Source organism: Physeter macrocephalus, chromosome 10 (genome assembly GCF_002837175.3).
Source record: "Physeter macrocephalus isolate SW-GA chromosome 10, ASM283717v5, whole genome shotgun sequence".
Lineage (NCBI taxonomy): Eukaryota > Metazoa > Chordata > Mammalia > Artiodactyla > Physeteridae > Physeter > Physeter macrocephalus.
This window is the reverse complement of record NC_041223.1, coordinates 87,521,749-87,536,894: the sequence shown is the minus strand read 5'-3', so window position 1 is coordinate 87,536,894 and position 15,146 is coordinate 87,521,749. Positions and strand designations below refer to the sequence as shown.

At 36.2% G+C, this 15,146-nt stretch overlaps 1 long non-coding RNA gene across 3 annotated transcripts in view; it reads left to right on the top strand.

Annotated features, from left to right (window-relative positions):
- LOC129392481 (uncharacterized) overlaps nucleotides 1–15,146 on the top strand; it is a 460,125-nt gene that overhangs the window by 405,424 nt on the left and 39,555 nt on the right. For 2 of the 3 annotated variants that reach the window (XR_008618433.1, XR_008618432.1), the window contains 3 exons: nucleotides 3,227–3,340; nucleotides 3,844–4,056; nucleotides 10,927–11,642. This is a non-coding gene — a long non-coding RNA (uncharacterized lncRNA). Of the gene's footprint in view, nucleotides 1–3,226; nucleotides 3,341–3,843; nucleotides 4,057–10,926; nucleotides 11,643–15,146 lie in introns of those variants that run through there. The other variant, XR_008618434.1, reaches the window with a different exon arrangement.

The window sequence follows — 15,146 nt, the reverse complement described above, 5'->3', positions numbered from 1 at the left end:
GGTGGGAGGGAGAGAGACGCAAGAGGGAAGAGATATGGGGATATATGTATACATATAACTGATTCACTTTGTTATAAAGCAGAAACTAACACACCATTGTAAAGCAATTATACTCCAATAAAGATGTTAAAAAAAAAAAAGCCTGTGGCCTTTGTGAAAATGTTCTTCCTTGCCCTTATTGCATTATTGATTTGTCTCACATTTAAAGGAAAACACTAAACAATTGCTTTTTTTAGCAAGAGAAAATGCCTATTAAAGATTCAGTTGAGCTTTGAATAGCTTGATAGGATACTGATAACTTTAAAGGCAAAACAGAATACAACAGAGGATATCTTTGCTTTTCTCCCCTAAGACATCATTAGGCTTCATTAAATTATTGTAAAACTGTACAAAGTGAATTTTAGAGTTATGTTTCTAGTATTGTGTACTAATATTGAGGCAAAGTAATATTTTCAAGTAGAAAATTTAATATGAGCCACAAATAATTCCTATTTCTTCAACTCTCTGCAGATTCCAGTAGGAGATTCTTGAAAACAAAATTTTTTTTTTTGTCAAAATGACAGAGTTCAGATTCACCTTTTTCTCTTTGGAAAAGTGGTGTTACATGAACAGCATTCTTTTCTGAATACAATTCACTAGTATACCGTGGTTTACACATGATGAAAGTTAAAATAAGGATACAAAATGTTTTATGCACTTGATATATATAGATTTAATTTCATTAACTCAATAGTGCTTATTCAGGGAGTTGTTTTAAAATTCTATTTAAAATATGATTTGGGGTAAATATTTGCTGTGTCTTCACAGTAAATGACAAATTAATTTTTATGTTGTTTAACTTATTTGAAAAAGTCTCTTGAGGTAATATGTAGACTTTAGGATTACAAGACACACACACACACACACACACACACACTAATAGGGAGGTTGAAATCGATTGTTAAAGTAATGGTTTGGGATTCCCAAACTAATACTAATCTATATAGCATCTTTGTTTGGATTGAAAAAAAGTGACCTTTCCCAAAAGTAATTTTATTTTCTGTGTCCAAGCCCTACACTTCTTTGTTTTGTGAGTATATTTGGAGATTGACTGATTTATTTAACTCTAATAGAGATGTTTGTATTCGTTTTGTAGTTAGTCAGTTTTGATTACTTATTTTTTTTTCTAGAAAATATGTCATTCTTCCTAATTCTATTAAGTTTAGTAAGTTTTCTTTTTCTAACTTTTAAGACGAGCACTTATGTCATTTATGGTTAATCATTTTGTTTTCTAACATGTTGTATTCTAGGCGGTACATTTCTCCCTAAATACCTCCTGATTAACAGAATTCCATGGGTTTTATAACAAACTGCTTTTGTTGTAGGGCAGTTTCAAACATTTCCTAAATTTCAATTCAAATTTAGTTTCTGATCTGTGAAATAAGTATTTATTTATTTTGTTACCAAATGTATAATTTCAATTCTCTTCTTGTTTTCTTTTTATGACAAGATGATTATGAAATAAGGTTTATGTGCCAATTCTTAGCTATTCAAAACTTTTTATGGCAATTTAATAACTGCATCATATGTGCTTCCAAATAAATTGTATTCTATACTTATTGGCTGCAGTGTTTTATATGTGTACATTCAATCATGCTTCTTATTTGTGCAGTAAAATCTTTTTATATATTTTGAGAGGGTTTTTTGTTTTTGTGTTTTGTTTTGTTTTTGTTTTTGTTTTTGTTTTTTGGTCAGCTTAATCTATCAGCTTCTGAGGGGGGTATGTTAAAATCCCCCAATCTGCCTACAGATTTTTCCACTTCTTATTCTTTTTTTGCTTTATAAATGTTAAGACTTCGTACACAAGCTTAGGATTGTTACATCCTTACATGAATTTATCCTTATATTATCTCATATGATTAAATAATTACCTCAAAAATGCTTTGGGGGGCATAGAGCCAGTTTGAGTAGATAGTAATATTACTAAGCCATATTCTTGCTATTATTTTTAGTATGAGTAGTAGTTGCATTTTCTACTTAATATGCACAGAGGTATACTGGTAACTGTTTAAAAACTGGCTCTCTGAAACAAAATCTTTAGTTTGTAACAGTTGCTTATTCCCCTGGTGTAAATACTCTCTGTGTGGCATAATGCAAGCAATCAACATGGAAGAACTGAAGCTGATGTGAAGACTTGTGCACAGCAGCTCTGGAGAGCTCTTGAGGGACTTTGTAACCTGGCTCTAGCACATTACTGACAATACATTTTCTTTGCTTCTTTTTTCTCCTTTCCTTCCTTGTATTGGATTGACCAGATTTTCTTTATTCTCTTCTTTTTCCTTTACTGGAATGGAAGTTATACCTTTTATGTTATTAACTCTGTGATTACCCTTGAATTTTTTGCCATGCAGATTGATTTAAAAACTAACCAATATCTCTTATCTTCTTGAATAATCTAAGGTATCTTAGGTTGCTTTAGTTCTGATCCCTTTTCCCTACTTTCATGTCATTCCTGTCTTGTATTTTAGTTCATGCTTTTTAAGCCTCTCCAAATTAGTCAAAATATCATTATTTAAGAATTTTAAGCTATGTTTTCCAGTGCCTCCTTGAGTTGTCATTATCATGTATATAGCAGCTGTTTTTAAACTGTGTTCTGTGGTTCCCATCGAGATCATAAAGGTGTCCTAGGGGCTGCTGATGTGGATGTGAGAGAGGCCAGATAGTTCTAAACACCTGCCTCTTTTGGGCTGTTTTATTCCTAATGCTCTTTTTTTTCAACGGAGATTTAAGGAAAATACAATAGAAGTCATAAATATTTGTATAGAGTTTGAACAAACGTATATACACCCATGTAACCGCTACCCTGTAAAGGATAAAACCATCATTCAGCACCTGAAACACACACACATACACACACAGCTGAACTTTCTGCTAGGGGAATAGATGGAATAGACTAACTGTTGTATGTGAATGTGACATTTCTTCATTTAATTAAAAAATAATAATAATAAAGCCAACCATCACAATTAGCACAACAAGAACAAAAACAGCAAACCAGGATTTGTTTAAAAATGTCTAGGGGGTAATTTTTATGATGACTAAGAGGCTGTCATTTATTTATTGAGGAAGTTAAAAATGAGTTCTGATTGCTCTTATTAGCATGGCAACAGAAGATCAGTTTTTTGGTTTGCTTTTTTCTACAATGCAGGATATTTTCTATTCATAGTTCTTTTTGGTTCTTTCACAGCCAACTGGAGTAAAGCCCATCATGAATTGCTCAGCTTTTCCCCGTTGTAGTTGATTCTCCTTGAAGATGTGGATTGTTTTCAGATCTCCTTTAAGATGAAGTTTGTTTGTGCAGGTATGATTTTTGATCAGCATGATTATATATTCTGCTGTTGTCTTTGAGCTGTTTGTTGAATCACCTATCAATCAGGACAGAAACTGCATACAAGCATTTAAGTTTATAGACAACAGATATTAAACAACTGTGAGAAAAACAAAAATAACTATGGGATGGAAAGGCACTCTAGAAATAATCCAAGGTTTTTCTAGGTTGCCCAAGAAAGCAGATCCCAATGACTCTCCGAGTCTACTTTAGATAGCCAGGTTGACTTTCTTTTTCATTTAGATATAGATTGATTTATTTTATGAGTAGTGTTAATTCAGATACAATAGGACAAGTTAGTAACAGCACAGATTTTCCCTGAGGAGCTGAAAGAAAATCCTATGTTGTCCAATGATTTATATAAGGAATTTAAACTTATTTTTGTGCTATATTACTTATTACAATATTCAAATTATAGAACAGACTTTTTATGCCTACCTCGAGTTGCCTAACTACTCTGTGGTCTGTTCCACTAGTTATTATTTCTCTACAAAGAACTTCACAACTTTGGGATCTTTATAAATCTGAAGGCCAACAGAAGATATTCAGGAGTCATCCACTTGGGGAAGCCTAATAGCCTTGCAGAACAAAAAACTGTGGTTCTGTGTGAACACTGAAGAGCATTGATTTTCACACAAGATGAAGAACACAGGCGCTTCCTGAGAGAAGTGAACAACTTTTGTGAAGCTGTAAGTATATTGTTTTTAAGGTGTTGTTAAGACAAACAGTCATTTTGGCATCTGCAAAATATCTTACCCCCTTTTTCTGGTGCCCTAAACTTGCATTATCTACAAGAGATTCATTGTTAGTAAAGTCAGTGTAACATACCTTAACTTAGTTTTTTTTCAAATTAGGTGACCAGCAATCACTTGGAAGAGCTATTAAAGAGTTATAGTGGTAATTGGATCTAGTAAATTTTAAAAATAAGCAAGTTTATATTATAAGAGGAACATGGTAGGAAAAATCAGAAGTGTATAAACTTGTAAGGAAAAAGATACAAATAAAAGGATAATAAAAGTGTGCAAAGGAAAGTGTAACAATCAGTGGTTTCAGGTATTTAGGAGGATCTGGTTTTGGTGGTGTTGATTGTAAGTTCTGTCCTGTTCATTGCCATTATTTATTCTGAGGATCTTGGGTTAGCCATAGACTTTTGTGGGGTTTTCTGAAGATCTTCCACTATTAGGACTTAATTAGTATAACTTACCAATTCCAGTTAAAATGCTTTCTGTTATTCTAGAGGTTTCACAGTAATGAAGACAGTGAATATTTTTTAGCAGGGGACAAATCCTTGTAGAATTCATGAATAACTGCTGGTAAAATGGCCCCCTCTTACTGAATAGAATGGTTAGAATGTTCTACATTGGCAATAGGGTATTCAGTCTTTTAGCTACAATCTGTGCTGTGGTTGTTTTAACAAGGGAGTATTTCAACCCTCCAGAAAATAAGCACACTATTATTTGTGCATATTCATCACCCAGAGGGAAGTCATTTTATAAAGTTCAGTTAAAAATGCTCAAATGTTCTCTCACAGCATGGTTCCAGTCTATGCCTTGCTTTTACACTTTTTCCCAGAATTATGTTACCTGTGGATGAGGCTATATTTTGTTATCCTTAAATATTTTATCCATTAGTGTTTAATATTGTGGACATTTTCCCCTTACTGTGATGAATCGGATCATCTGGTGGAGAATTTTGACAAGTGTTCATTTCAAGTTTTATCGGATGCTACCTCATGATCATCCTGGCTTTGCCAGATCTTAGCCACGTGGGTCTTCCAATATGATGGCTCCCTCTGTTTCTTTTCATAATTTAGAAAACAAATTTAGGGTACCTAGGATGGAATATCTGAACCCCTCCATGGATTTGACAAGTTCCATGGGAGGTTCCCATGAAAGGACTTCAGTCAGAGCAGACTTTTTAGCAGAATGGTCGGCTAAAGCATCTCCTCTATGTGCTGTTTTCATTGTATTCGTCCCTTAGGACAGTGTTTTTGTTTGCTTTGTTTTTCATGAAGACCGTTTTGTTCTGATTGTATTTATTCACAGCTGTTATCATTATTTTTAATTACTTGACATGTCCTAGAGAGGGCCACCACTGAGTGACCCGAACAGATTTGACTTCTGGTAAAAATGGATCTTGCAAGATGGAATAGACTAACTGTTGTATGTGAACGTGGCATTTCTTCATTTAATTAAAAAAAAAAAATAAAGCCAGCCATCACAATTAGCACAACAAGAACAAAAACAGCAAACCAGGATTTGTTTAAAAATGTCCAAATGATATGTTCTTGTTATGGAAACTGATAGATTTCAGAAACCAATCAGGAGATTCTCCTGCATTGGGGAGGGTAAAGGAATTGCTGAAATGATCTTATACCAGTCCAGGTGGAGCCATCCTATTTAAGGGGAATTAAAGTATGATATATAAACATTTCTTTTACTAATTTAAAGACTGTAATTGCTCTAAAATTAAAGATGCCAAAGTTTAGGAAACTAATAATTTAGCCCAGAAAGTATGCAGAGAACAAATATAAACACATGTGTTTTGGAAGAATATATATATATATGTATATATGTATACACCATTGAAAATGACATCCTAGTATGCTTAATATAAATTGTAGAAAGGTCTCCATTGTCTTCTTTTTGTCAGAAATCTCTAGAACATAAAGTAAACAATAATGATATTCTCCTTATAATGAGCTCACAAATCCTCACAAAGATATATACAAGCATACACACATATACAGTGTTTTGATAATTCTGAGAAATATTTCCTTATTTTGTTGTTAGTTGGGAAAAAAATATTTTCTACTATTAATTCACATCTCATGGAATTGTAAAGAGTTTTTCATATCATGGAGAGATGTAGCATGCACCTGCAGTATTTAGCCCATGTATTTGCATGAATCTTTTCCCTCCTCAGGAATATTAATAAATACACAGATTTCTCTAACAAAACCACTGTAAATCTGTTTTCTAACACTAGTAAATTTTATATTTTAAATTGTTAGTCTTAAACTAAGATGATTACATATATGTATGATAACATTGTACACTTTAAACTTGACACAGCTTGTTTTTTTTTGATATCCCGTATTATTTACCCTTCTCTCCCAAACAAAACCAAAATATAAACAACAACACATAAACAAAAGCTAAACTGTTATGGCACTTTGCGGAAATAATACTCTCCTCTTTTTCTTTATAGTTAGAATAATTATCATAATCTGTAATGCAGGGATTCTTCTATCTTATAAAGCCCATATCTTCATGAATAATATATGAATAGTTCTACTTCTTTCACTGCAAAATAAGTCCTTCAGAAATCCATAGCAATGATTACTTAGTGTCAAAATGTGTTAGTAAAAACAATATGGCCATATCATATAAGAAAATTTTTTAAGTTCTCAAACATCTAGCTCAAGGTTTCAGGACGTTTTACCCTTGAACCCTTGGTGTCATGGTGAAAACATGAAAAGATCTATAAGCAGGGCTGTGCTGACCCAGGTGGGTGTGGGTGAGGGTGACGTGGCAGTCCTCCACTGGGGAGCATAGTGTGAAAAGCACTAGTTCAAAAGGTTCAAGCTTTCAGCTAAAAAGGTAAAGCTGCAAGAGTGAAGTAGTGTTAGCAAAAGTTACAGAGCCTGGAAATTATTGCAGAAGCATCTGGAATTCGTTAGAGGATCTTCAAATTTTCAATAGCTTATGAATTATATGAAGCAAATTGAGGTAGAGGAGGGAGGTGAATTTAAAAAGAATGGCTTTTCCTTTGCACAGTTAGAGTTAATTCATCATAAAACAGTGTTAAATTTACACAGCAAAATTTGGAGACCAAGATTTTTAAACTGTAAACTTAAAATCGTGATTTGTGTTAGAGAGTTCCAGAGTCCTCCCCAAAAAATTCAACAAGGGATTTATTATCCCGGATGAGTTCCTTTACTTGAAATTGCTTCTCAAATTATTTAGAATGCTACCAATTGCTTAGTGCAGCACAGGTTAGGTAATTTGGATTTTAGCTCAGAGATCAAGGTGGAAAAGGGCCCTATAGAGCATTGCTGGCATCTGAGAGGGCAGGACAGCGGCAGGAGATGGCAGCTCAGGACAGTGTCAGGAAGAGAGTCCAGATAAGATGTCACCTCAGCAGAGCACTAGGTCAGACCTCAATGGAGTTTGAATTTTGTATTCAAGAAGTGTGCCCTTGGTGCTATTTCTTACTTGTTTCATAATTGGTAAAATAAAATGGAGATAATAATTGTAGAAGACTTGTAGGGTTTTATTGGGAAGAAAAAAGACAGAACAGTGTGAGGTATCACTTCTGGTATGGCTATTACCCAAAAGGAAAGCAGAAAGACTGAAATAGGACTGGAGGGCATTGGAGATACATTTCACTTACTTTGCAATTTTGTCTGAGTCTGACTCTCCAAAGAAGAAATATTCGGGAATTCTGTTTTCTAATATCAAATGCAATGGGGAAGGGTGCACAAAAATATGGAACTGATCTAGTAAAGTTTGTGGTGGACAATCCCCCAACTTGAAGATAATTGGGAAAACAAAAGAAAAACAAGATCAAAAGTCAATTCAAAGAAATCAGAAAAACTGAGTGCTTTGGTGGAAAAAAAGCACCCCCCACTAAGACATTTGTATATTTCCATTTTGGAGGACTAATGTGACAAACTCAATAAGCTGTTGTACAGGATATCAGTCTCCTCAGAATCTCATATCCAGGTTTCTGGGTAGCCTCTGTAGGAGTATTCCCAGGTGTCTTGGGTACATAACCCATTGCCTGCTTCCTGTGACTGCCCTTGAATAAAATCACCACTTAGTAACCCATTATGGATGAAATATATATTTTCCCCACAAAACAGTTTAATGTTTGTTTACCAACTCTCATGCTCCTCCTTTGGGATCAAAGAAATATTTGATGTAACTATACTCTGAGATAAGAAGTATTATCACACATGGCAATGACATGCCCTTCATAGATTTGACATTAAGATATGCCCTAGTCCTTAATTTGTCCAGGTTAAAAAGTCAGTGTACTTAGAAACCAATTTAGAGCAATTCTCATTTTTTCCTCTATCCCACTGAAAAGTCCTCAAAGACACAATGGTAACCCTGCTATATGAAAAATTGACTGTTCAGCCTGTGATTCTCTTTTAATAAAAACTGTACAATGTTGAACTAAAAAAAAAATATTCTTTGCTTCTACCCTAGAGGGAATGAGCTTAAGCTTAGGAACAAAGAATGGCAAGAATACTTTTCCCAGATGGTAGGGTTTACTGGAAGCTGAGCACAAGTTTTCTGCCCTCTATATTGCGTAAGTCTACATCATTTAGGTCAAGTGGGAAATTAATGAATTGCCCAGTGTCCATCCTTTAGCACAACGACATCAGCCTCTTCTTTTCTCATACACAAAAATCCTCTTGTAAAATGACAACTGATTTCCATTGCAGGTTTAGATATGTTTTATGTTATCACCAAAACTTTGTAAATAATAGTTTTTATTCTTGGAATAAAATTTGTTTTAATCTCATAAAGTTAGTGTTATGTTGAAAATCATGAAGGGTCTGGAGCCCATTTGCTACATTTTTCTTTGGGAAGTGATATACCTCAATGATATTTGCATTTTGGGGGCTCTATTAAGATGCTTGGTAATAATGTTTGCAACGGCCAAAGTTTTCTTTTGTTAATTTCAAAAACAGTAAAATATGATGCAAATATAAGAATTTTGTTTCTTGAGAACACAAATATGTATCTTGAAGACACAAAAAAATTGCAAAAAAAAATCAGTGTGTTCAATTAAATCATACCTGTAGTAAGACAATTGAAAATTATATTACTGTTTAGAAAGCCTATACTACTAAAGCAGAAAATTGGAAAAAGCTACCATCGGTGGGGTTTGGGGAGGGACTCTGCACCATTCATTTATATAGTTGACCTGAAAATAAATGAAGTCTTAGAATCATCTAGGAGATTATGGCACTAATAAATATCTCTGTCTTCCTCTTGAATAATCTGTGGAATCTTAGGTTGCTGTAATTTTTATCAAAACCACAAAACTTAAATCCATTGCATTGCATATTTGTTTAAAATGCATCAACCGGGACCTTCACGATGGCGGAGGAGTAAGATCAAAAATACATCTACATGTGGAACAACCCCTAGGACCACCTACTGAATGCTGACAGAAGACCTCAGACTTCCCAAAAGGCACGAAACTCCCCATGTACCTGGGTAGGGCAAAAGAAAAAGGAAAAAACAGAGACAGAAGAACAGGAACAGGACCTGCACCTCTGGGAGGGAGCTGTGAAGGAGGAAAAGATTCCACACACTAGGAAGACCCTTCACTGGTGGAGATGGGGGGTAGGGGTAAGCTTCAGAGCCACAGAGAAGAGCGCAGCAACAGAGGTGCGGAGGGCAAAGCGGAGAGATTCCTGCACAGAGGATCTGTGCCGACCAGCACTGACGAGCCTGAGAGGCTTGTCTGCTCACCCGCCTGGGCGGGTGGGGCTGAGAGCTGAGGCTTGGGCTACGGAGGTCAGACCCCAGGGAGAGGACTGGGCTTGGCTGCGTGAACACAGCCTGAAGGGGCTAGTGCGCCACGGCTGGCCGGGAGGGAGTCCGGGAAAAAGTCTGGACCTTCCTAAAAGGCAAGAGAACATTGTTTTGGGGTTCATGAGGAGAGGGGATTCAGAGCACCGCCTACAACATTGTTTTGGGGTGCATGAAGAGAGGGGATTCAGAGCACCGCCTAAACGAGCTCCAGAGATGGGCGCAAGCCACAGCTATCAGTGCGGACCCCAGAGATAGGCATGAAATGCTAAGGCTGCATCTGCAGCCACCAAGAAGCCTGTGTGCAAGCACAGGTCCCGATCCACACCTCCCCTCCTGGCAGCCTGTGCAGCCCGCCACTGCCAGGGTCCCATGATCCAGGGACAAATTCTCCGGGAGAACACATGGTGCAACTCAGGCTGTTGCAAGGTCACACTGGCCTCTGCCGCTGTAGGCTCGCACCACATTCCATACCTCTCCCTTCCCTCAGCCTGAGTGAGCAAGAGCCCCCTAAGCAGCGGCTCCATTAATCCCATCCTGTCTTAGTGAAGAACAGATGCAGGAGGGAAACCTGCGTGCAGACATAGGGCCAAATCCAAAGCTGAACCCCAGGAACTGCAAAAAAAAGAAGAGAAAGGAAAATTTCTCTGTGCACCCTTAGGAACAGCGGATTAAGTCTCCACAATCAACTTGATCTACACTGCATCTCTGGAATACCTGAATAGAAAACGAATAATCCCTAAATTGAGATGGTGGACTTTGGGAGCAACTGTAGACATGGGGTTTGCTGTATGTGACTAACTAGTTTCTGATTTATGTGTTTATTTTAGTTTACTTTTTAGCACTTGTTATCATTGGTGGAATTGTTTATTGGTTTGGTTGCTCTCTACTTTTTAAATTACTTTTTAATTTTTTATTTGAATATTATTTTTTTGTTTTAATTTTAATAACTTTTATTTTATATTATTTTATTTTATTCTTCTTTTTTCTCCCTTTGCTTCTGAGCTGTGTGGCTGACAGGGTCTTGGTGCTCCAGCTGGGTGTCAGGCCTGAGCCTCAGAAGTGGGAGAGCCGAGTTCAGGACAGTGGACCACCAGAGACATACTGGCCCCACAGATATCAATCAGTGAGAGCTCTACCAGAGATTTCCATCTCAACGCTAAGACCCAGTTCCACTCAACAACTAGCAAGCTCCAGTGCTAGACACCCCATGCCAAACAACTAGCAAGACAGGATCACAACCCTACCCATTAGCAGAGAGGCTGCCTAAAATTATAATAAGTTCACAGACACCCCAAAACACACCACTGGACTCAGTCCTGCCCACCAGAAAGACAAGAACCAGCTTATCCACCAGAACACAGGCACCAGTCCCCTCCACCAGGAGGCCTACACAACCCACTGAACAAACCTTACCCACTGGGGCAGACACCAAAAACAAAGGGAGCAACAAATTTGCAGCCTGCGAAAGTGAGACCCCAAACACAGTATGTTAAGCAAAATGAGAAGACAGAGAAATACACAGCAGATGAAGGAGCAAGGTAAAAACCCACCAGACCAAACAAATGAAGAGTAAATAGGCAGTCTACCTGAAAAAGAGTTCAGAGTAATGATAGCAAAGATGATCCAAAATCTTGGAAATAGAATGGAGAAAATACAAGAAACGTTTAACAAGGACCTAGAAGAACTAAAGAGCAAATAGTGATGAACAACACAATAAATGAAATTTTAAAATCTCTAGAAGGAATCAATAGCAGATTAACTGAGGCAGAAGAATGGATAAGTGACCTGGAATATAAAACAGTGGAAATAACTACCGCAGAGCAGAATAAAGAAAAAAGAATGAAAAGAATTAAGGACAGTCTCACAGACCTCTGGGACAACATTAAAGGCACCAACATTTTGAGTTACAGGGGTCTCAGAAGAAGAAGAGAAAAAGAAAAGGACTGAGAAAATATTTGAAGAGATTATAGTTGAAAACTTCCCTAACATGGGAAAGGAAATAGTCAATCAAGTCCAGGAAGTGCAGAGAGACCCATACAAGATAAATCCAAGGAGAAACATTCCAAGACACATATTAATCAAACATCAAAAATTAAATACAAAGAAAAATACTAAAAGCAGCAAAGGAAAAGCAACAAATAACATACAAGGGAATCTCCATAGGGTTAACAGCTGATCCCTCAGCAGAAACTCTGCAAGCCAGAAGGGAGTGGCAGGACATATTTAAAGTAATGAAACAGAAAAACCTACAACCAAGATTACTCTACCCAGCAAGGATCTCATTCAGATTCCATGGAGAAACTAATAACTTTACAGACAAGCAAATCTAAAAGAATTCAGCACCACCAAACCAGCTTTACAACAAATGCTAAAGGAACTTCTCTAGGCGGGAAACACAAGAGAAGGAAAAGACCTACAATAACAAACCCAAAACAATTAAGAAAATGGTAATAGGAACATACATATCGATAACTACCTTAAATAAAAATGGATTAAAACAAAAGACAAAGACTGCCTGAATGGATACAAAAACAAGACCCTATATATGCTGTCTACAAGAGACCCAATTCAGACCTAGGGACACATACAGACTGAAAGTGAGGGGATGGAAAAAGATATTCCATGCAAATAGAAATCCAAAGAAAGCTGGAGTAGCAATTCTCATATCAGACAAAATGGACTTTAAAATAAAGACTATTACAAGAGACAAAGAAGGACACTACAGAATGATCAAGGTATCAATCGCATAAGAAGATATAACAACTGTAAATATTTAAGCACCCAACATAGGATTACCTCCATACATAAGGTAAATGCTAACAGCCATAAAAGGGGAAATTGAGAGTAACACAATAATAGTAGGGGACATTAACACCCCACTTTCACCAATGGACAGATCAACCAAAATGAAAATAAATAAGGACACATAAGCTTTAAATGATACATTACACAAGATGGACTTAACAGATATTTATCAGACATTCCATCCAAAAACAATAGAATACACTTTCTTCTCAAGTACTCATGGAACATTTTCCAGGATAGAGCATATCTTGGATCACAGAACAAGCCTTGGTAAATTTAAGAAAATTGAACTCATATCAAGTATCTTTTCTGATGACAACACTATGAGACTAGATATCAAATACAGGGAAAAAAACGTAAAAAGTAGAAACACATGGAGGCTAAACAGTACACTACTAAATAACCAAGAGATCACTGAAGAAATCAAAAATGAAATAAAGAATACATAGAAACATATGACAATAAAAACATGATGACCGAAAACCAATGGGATGCAGCAAAAGCAATTCTAAGAGGGAAGTTTATAGCAATACAATCCTAACTCAAGAAACAAGAAACATCTCAAGTAAACAACCTAACCTTACACCTAAAACAATTAGAGAAAGAAGAACAAAAACCCCCAAAGTTAGCAGAAGGAAAGAAATCATAAAGATCATATCAGAAATGAATGAAAACCCAATGAATGAATAATAGCAAAGATCAATAAAACTAAAAACTGGTGCTTTGAGAAGATAAACAAAATTTATAAACCATTAGCAAGACTTATCAAGAAAAAAAGGGAGAAGACTCAAATCAATAGAATTAGAAATGAAAAAGGAGATGTAACATCCGACACTGCAGAAATACAAAGGATAATGATAGATTACTACAAGGAACTATATGGAAATAAAATGGACAACCTGGAAGAAATGGACAAATTCATAGAAAAGCACAACCTTCCAAGACTGAACCAGGAAGAAATAGAAAATATGAACAGACCAATCACAAGCACTGAAACTGAAACTTTGAGGAAAAATCTTCCAACAAACAAAAGCCCGGGACCAGATGGCTTCACAGGCAAATTCTCTCAAACATTTAGGGAAGAGCTAACACCTATCCTTCTCAAACTCTTCCAGAATATACCAGAGGGATGAATACTCCCAAACTCTTTCTACAAGGCCACCATCACCCTGATACAAAAACCAGACAAAGATGTCACAAAAAAAGGAAAACGACAGGCCAATATCACTGAGGAACACAGATGAAAACACCTCAAAAAATACTAGCAAACAGAATCCAGCAGCACATTAAAAGGATCATACATCATGATCAAGTGGGGTTTATCCCAGGAATGCAAGGATTCTTCAATATATGCAAATCAATCGATGTGATACACCATATTAACAAACTGAAGGATAAACACCATATGATAATCTCAATAGATGCAGAATAATCTTTCAACAAAATTCATCAGCCATTTATGATAAAAACTCTCCAGAAAGTAGGCATAGAGGGAACTTAACTCAACATAATAAAGGCCATATATGAGAAACCCACAGCCAACATTGTTCTCAATGGTGAAAAACTGAAACTGTTTTCACTAAGATTAGGAACAAGGTTGCCTACTCTCACCATTATTATTCAACATAGTTTTGGAAGTTTTAACCACAGCAATCAGAGAAGAAAAAGAAAAAAAAGGAATCCAAATCAGAAGAGAAGAAATAAAGCTGTCACTGTTTGCAGATGACATGATACTGTACATAGAGAATCATAAAGACGTATGGTGTATGGACACCAAGCGGGGAAGGAGATGGGGGTGGGGTGTGTGTGATGAATTGCAAGATTGAGATTGACATGTATACACTGATGTGTATAAAATGGATGACTAATAAGAACCTGCTGTATAAAAAATAAATTAATTAAATTTAAAAAAAACCTACCTGAGGAGACAAAAGACCTGTATGTAGAAAACTATAAGACACTGATGAAAGAAAGTAAAGATGATACAAACAGATGGAGAGATATACCATGTTCTTGGATTGGAAGAATCAGCATTGTGAAAATGACTATACTACCCAAAGCAATCTACAGATTCATTGCAATCCCTATAAAACTACTAATGGCATTTTTCACAGAAGTAGAACAAAAAATTCCACAATTTGTATGGAAACACAAAAGACCTGAATAGCCAAAACAATCTTGAGAAAGAAAAACGGTGTTGGAGGAATCATGCTCCCTGATTTCAGACTATACTACAAAGCTACAGTAATCAAGACAGCATGGTACTGGCACAAAAACATAAATATAGATCAATGGAACAGGATAGAAAGCCCAGAGATAAACCCATGCACATATGGTCACCTTATCTTTGATAAAGGAGGCAAGAATATACAATGGAGAAAAGACAGCCTCTTCAATAAGTGGTGCTGGGAAAACTT